This window comes from Hippopotamus amphibius, chromosome 8 (genome assembly GCF_030028045.1).
Source record: "Hippopotamus amphibius kiboko isolate mHipAmp2 chromosome 8, mHipAmp2.hap2, whole genome shotgun sequence".
Classification (NCBI taxonomy): domain Eukaryota; kingdom Metazoa; phylum Chordata; class Mammalia; order Artiodactyla; family Hippopotamidae; genus Hippopotamus; species Hippopotamus amphibius.
In genome coordinates this window covers 10230769-10237474 of record NC_080193.1, presented here as the reverse complement: position 1 = coordinate 10237474, position 6706 = coordinate 10230769, and the positions used below count along the sequence as shown (strand labels likewise).

At 42.9% G+C, this 6706-nt stretch overlaps 1 pseudogene; it reads left to right on the top strand.

Annotated features, from left to right (window-relative positions):
- The first annotated feature begins 2662 nt into the window (after positions 1 to 2662).
- LOC130859305 (calcyclin-binding protein-like) lies at positions 2663 to 3465 on the top strand (annotated as a pseudogene).
- The last annotated feature ends 3241 nt before the right edge of the window (positions 3466 to 6706 follow it).

Below are 6706 nucleotides of genomic sequence, written 5' to 3'. Positions count from 1 at the left end.
GTAGTGGGGTGAAGGGTGTTTAATGCCTTAAATACCATTTGGGGTGGGGGAAAAAAAAACCTCAATCGTGATACATTTCAATTTAAACTTTCCAACTGGCAAAGAATCACATTTTAAATTACTTAAACTCTAAAAATCTCCATATTTTCAGTTTGGTAGTGCCTGGTCCTTAAATAGTCCTATAACAGTTTAAAGAGCAGTGGCAATTGCACAAAGTGAAGTCAACAATAAAAGATTCCAAATATTTGCCCTATGTTTATAATGACAGATAATGAGCTTCGAGGCAATACAAAAGTTATTCAAACAATAAACAATCAGATCTTACATCTTAGTTTACAGATTTTTCGAAGTATAATTGATTTATAATACTGTGTCAGTTTCAGGTATGCAACATAGTCTTGCAATATTTTTACAGGTTATACTCCATTTAAAGTTATTATAAAATACTGGCTCTATTCCCTGTGCTGTACAATATATCCTTGTAGCTTATTTATTTTATACACAGTAGTTTGTATCTCTTAATCCCCTACTCCTATCTCACCCCTCCCTCCTTCCTTCTCCCCACTGGTAGCCACCACTTTGCTCCATAAACCTTACATATTAGTTTTTATTCATTTTCATTATTCATTTGCATGAAATTTAGGGGAGTTCAGCAGCTTTCAAGATTTAAAACAAGGGAATTCCCTGGGGGTCCAGTGGTTGGGACTCTGGACTTTAACTGCTGAGGACCCAGTTTCGATCCCTGGTCAGGTAATTAGGCTCCGGCAAGCCATGCAACTTGGCCAAAAAAAGAAAGAACAAAATAAAAGGATTTAAAAATGGAACTTGGAGTTAACTGTGTGTTGGTTTTATGGTTTCTCAAAATGCCACCCAGTCAAGCATGTTTCTGTGGGTTTGGGGGAAGAGCTAGTGGTTAGGAAGGGTGTGGGCTAGGTTTAAGGAAGGAGGAAGATACATAAAGATGGGATTTCTCTTCATTTGTGTTCCTCCAAATGCAGAGCCTGAGACAAGGATTTGCGTGAGACTTGTTTTAGGAAATGATCCCAAGGGATAGGTGTGGGGGATTGAGAAGGAGAGAAAACCAAACCAAGAAATCATGAAATTGATCACCACTGTGGGCAGCTAAGGTTTAATCCCACTGGGGACCCTCTGAGGAGCAATGTAGAACTGTGCCTCAAAATTATCCACCTGAGAGGTGAAGAGGGGAGAGGAGTATGCCCTCACTGGTTCCTGTCTTTCCATGGGTCAAGTCTTGCCCCCTGGGGTGTTAACTCCCCAGAACTTCCATATTTGCTCAGAGTTATGTTGGCAGGTTTATTGAGACACAGACTGCTGAGTCCCACCACCAGAGGACCAGACTCAGGTAAGTCTGGGGTAGTTGCTCAGAATTTTTATTTCAAAGAAGTTCCCAGATGATGCCGATTCTGCTGGTCTGGGGTTCATACTTCTGAGAATGGATATGTAGAGATTTGAGCATTGAAAGTTGACAACATGGGGGAGAAGGACAGTTGACTCAAAGTCATGGAGTTGTGAGCCTGCATTCAGTGTTCTAGAATTGCAAGTGTTTGGCCACATCTGGTGCGGTTTTTTGGTTGTTGTATTTAAAGATTGATTAATTGATTGATTGATTGATTGATTTTTGTCTGTGTAGGGTCTTCATTGACTCCAAGGTCTTTCTCTAGTTGTGGCGAGTTGGGGCTACTCTTCGTTGTAGTGCATGGGTTTCTCATTGAGGTGGCTTCTTTTGTTGTGGAGCATGGACTATAGGTATGCAGGCTTCAGTAGTTGTGGCACATAGGTTCAGTAGTTGTGGCTTGCAGGCTCTAGAGCACGTGCTCAGTAGTTGTGGCCCATGGGCTTAGTTACTCTGCGGCATCTGGGCTCTTCCTGGACCAGGGCTTGAACCCATGTCCCCTGTTTGGCAGACGGATTCTTAACCACTGCGCCACCAGGGAAGTCTTCCCTTTTGCATGTAAGTGGGTTTATTTTTGCTCTTTCCACACTCAATAAAATTTTCTGCAGAAATCTTTCCTGAACTCCCAACATATGACCCAATTAATGACCCCTATTAACACATACCTTGTCTCATGGTAGTTAACTTGTTAATCAGTAAACATTTTTGAATGGGGAAAATAAGCAAAAGAAGATATATGGGACAATATAATATTGAAATATTATGTGCCCACATCCTATCTCAAATCAGTTCGACACACATTAGTAGTATATTTTTTCCCCCACAAATCTAAGGAAAATGACGATATTATGTTACATATTTTGTGAGGAATTCAAGAATAGAAATAGGCGGTTTCCCTCTATGAAAGAGATTCAACTTGAGGCTTGACCATGGCAGGAAGACCTTGAACTAAGGCAGAAATTAAGAGGAGGTGGGGAAGTGTGATGGAAGAGGACCCTGTGGGGCCGTCCCAGGACAGACCACTCCCCGCACCCACCATATCCTCCACCTGCCTCTTGTTTGTAAAAACATTTTGGCCTCCCAGGCCTTACCCGAGTTTCAAAGAATACATTTAATCAGAAAACTAATAAAATGCAGAAGCAGAGGTGCTGGTGCGTTCTGCGCACAGGGTAAGCGCGCTCGGTGGGGCGTTTCCTGTCCTCGCCCCTGCACCTCTGCAACTGAGGCGTTTCCTGATGCAGCATGACCATGGCTTCAGCTGTGGAAGAGCTACAGAAAGATCTAGAAGAGATAAAGGTGCTGCTGGAAAAAGTAACTAGAAAGAGTACGTGATGCCCTGACAGCTGAAAAATCCAAGATTGAGACAGAAATCAAGAATAAGATGCAGCAGAAATCACAGAGGAAAGCAGAACTTCTGGAAAATGAAAAGCCAGCTGCTGTGGTTGCTCCTATTACAACAGGATATACAGTAAAAATCAGTAATTATGGATGGGATCAGTCAGATAAGTTTGTTAAAATCTACATAACCTTAACTGGAATTCATCAAGTCCCCACTGAGAATGTGCAGGTACATTTCACAGAGAGGTCATTTGATCTTTTGGTGAAGAATCTAAATGGGAAGAGTTACTCCATGATTGTGAACAATCTCTTGAAACCCATCTCTGGGGAAGGCAATTCAAAAAAAGATCAATATTGATACAATTCTTATCTTATGTAGGAAGAAAGAAAACACACGGTGGGACTACCTGACTCAGGTTGAGAAAGAATGCAAAGAGAAAGAGAAGCCCTCCTGTGACACTGAAACAGATCCTAGTGAGGGATTAATGATTACAGAAAATTTATGAAGATGGAGATGATGGCATGAAGCGAACCATTAATAAAGCCTGGGTAGAATCAAGAGAGAGGCAAGCCAAAGGAGATACAGAATTCTGAGACTTTAACATCTTTTTAGGAACTGTGATGTGGAAATATTGATGTTTCCAATAAGGAAATGTTGATGAACTATGCAGATAAACTTGACATATAACTACTTACTCAGCGTTCTTCTAAGTAAAGGCAGTGAATTCTCCATTTCCTACTGGAGTATTTATTTAAATAAAATATGCTTAAACACTTCTTCCAAAGATGGTTTCCTCAGCAACCGGGTCATTTTATTCAAGAAAACAGTAATGTTGTATTCTAGTGTGAAATGTAAAGAAGCAAGCCTCGCCTAATGAAAATGCCACACTGTGTGTATTATTGTTCAGCTAAGAGGTAGAAAACAAAAATTGCCTGCTTTCAGTTCCTGACATCAGCTCCCACCAATGTAAGAATAAGTAAAAATAAAACCTGAATTTTTGCATTAAAAAAAAATGCAGAAGCAGAGAAAAACAGTCAAGCAAGACAAAATCATACTAGTTTAGCCATTAAACAAAGTCACGGACCTTTAGCTCCTCTTTAAGGGCTATAGACAATATTCCGAGCCATAGCCTTTGAACTGTTTTGCAGGTGCTGAAACCCCCACCAGGTGGAAGGAGTTAAGTGTATGCTGCCTACAAACACGTAGACCCCAGCCTGATTGGAACCAGAAGGTTGGTGATGTTGACTCCCAATGAACTCACCACCAACCAATCAGAAGAATGTCCACGAGCTGATCATACCCTCCACGACCTCCCCCGCTTACCTTGTCTTTAAAAACCCTTCCCTGAAAGCCATCAGGGAATTTGGGTCTCTTGAGCACTAGCTACCTGAATCCCTTGCTGCACATCCTGCAGTAAACATTGCACTTTCCTTCAACACAACCCAGTGTCAGTAGATTGACTTTACTGTGCACAGGTGAGCAGACCCAAGTTTGGTTTGGTAACAGCAGCATTGCGTAGAGAAAACTTTATGATTGGGTCACTCCTTCAAATAATGGTTGACTCAGAGGAAACCAATCTATACTCATGACCAACCCTGCCTTGTGGCTCACGCCTAGGGCAGGACTCACCCATCAGGCTTTATCACAGATCACCAGGTGATTCTACTCTGCACGCAGGACTGAGGAGTATAGACATAGGAAAATGCCAAAATTCAAAGCATTCCCACCTTTAATGGAGAACCAATGGTGATGTCAATTATCTTGGAGTCCTCAGTGAGCAAGGGGGCAGTGGGAACAGGGTCTTACCTGGGAATTTCAGCATCCTTGGGGTCATCTAGGAGAATAGCTCTCAGCTACGGTTTCAAATCCGTAATCTCGGAAACCAACTTCTCCCACTGCCAACTGAGCCTTGTGCCATTCTTCCTAGAAATCACAGAGTATAGAGGACCTCCCCATCAGGGTCCTTTTGCAGTAAATTGGTGTAGTGAAGAATGCAGATGTGTCCATGTTTCAAGGACACGGGTACGTGGTATTTTCTGACATCAACCACGACTAATTCTCCAAATTCTCCAACCAGGTACACACGGTTCCTTTCAATTCTATACTAATTACCTCGAGCTAGTGTCAGACGCCATAGATTTAAGGGCTCAGTCCCACAAGACGGCCCCCACTTCAGATGCCAGTCACAAATGAGATATTCAAGCTCCTCACACTTCTGCCTGGGTGACCACAAATTCAGGTGTTCCCACGACCCCCTCCTCGGGTTTGGTCATTCACTAGAATGACTCACAGGACTCAGGAAAGCACTTTACCTTCATGTACCAGTTTATGCTAAAGGCTACAAGTCAGGAAAAGCCAAATGGAAGAGACACATGGGACAAGGTAGGTAAGGGGATGGTGGAGAGCTTCTGTGCCTTCTGCGGGCAAGTCACCTCAGAACATCAATGTACTCATCAACCTGGAAGCTCCCTGAATCTCTTTCAAGAGGTTTTATAACCCAATCTTCAGCGCCCCCTCCCAAGATGGCCAGCAGGTGGCCAAAGTTCCAGGTCCTTGAATCGTCTCTTTGGTCTTTCTGGCGACCAGCTCCATCCTGATGCTTTGTAAGGACACCCCACTCCCATCACCTCATTAGTATCAACACAGGTGTGGTCCAAAGGCGTTCAGGAAATCCCAAGGGCTTTAGGAACCCTGTGCCAGGAACCAGGGACAAAGGATGAATGTATTTTTCATTATACCACAAAGGGTTTCTCAAGAAAGGCTAGGCAGACAGGGCTTGTGCTTGCTTCTTGAAGCTCTTCCTTGACAGCTTCCTGGAGGGAGAGCCGCTGAACAGGTTTGTGGGATCTTCTGCAATTTAAATGTCACTGGTTCCCGAAAGCCCTTCATTCTTAATGTGGAAATAGTTAATGTGTCCTAATTCAATGTCAGTTCTAGTGTTAAGCAGTGAGCACACAAAAGAAAGGGCACAGGGTCCAACCTAGGAAGATCTGAAACGTGGGAGTCAGAATGAAAGTCTAGAATCCTCTCTGGGCTTTGGGCTGAGCTGGAAGAAGTATAGCGGAACGTTATCAGGGTCTCCAGCTCCACCTGCAGGTCCTGCCTGGCTGGGACATTGCCCCAGAGTAGGGTTAAGTTTAAGTTGAAGGAGGCATCATTTTCCATGTTCTAGATTGGCACCCATTAAAAATATATCATGCCAGGCACACATGTAATTTTGAATTTTCTAATAAACACATCAGGAAAATGAAAATGGTAAAGGAAATGTAAATAATAGATTTTTACTTCAATATATGCAAAATATTCGATTTTCTACAGGTGGCACGAGAAATGTGGTCGTATTTCAAGCACTCAAGAGCCACATGGGACTCACTGCCTCCATATCGGGCAGCACAGACATATGTCATTTCCATCACAGACATGTATATGGGACAGTCTGTTCCGGGTACATATCCCAGGCTATACTTTCATTTATGAAAATAATGAAATAATGCACTTCTTCAGGCGGGGTATCGAAAATCACGTGTAGGCCCAGGTCTCCTAAACACAGTTAATGTCTGACAACGTTTGCATGCATATTTCAGGCACAGAGCTGGTACTCAGTCAGTGATGGTTTCATTATCACTGCAGAGAGTTTCCATCTTGCTGTTTGCTAGCCACCCTCTTTCGAATGTGAAAAAAATCAAATCAATTTATTTAGGGCTCACATCACCTCCCCTTAAATCCTGGCCTCCAGGTGTTTACACAGTGAGTTCAGCTCTGGTGCTGGGTCTTTTATTGGAGTTTCTTTCTTCCTACCTTATTCACACCCTGTCATGCCTTTTTATTTATTTTATTTTTTTCTTTTTTGGCTGCATTGGGTCTTCGTTGCTGCGTGTGAGGGCTTTCTCTAGTTGTGGGGAGCGGTTCTTCTCATTGTGGTGGCTTCCCTTGTTGCAGAGCTTGGGCTCTAG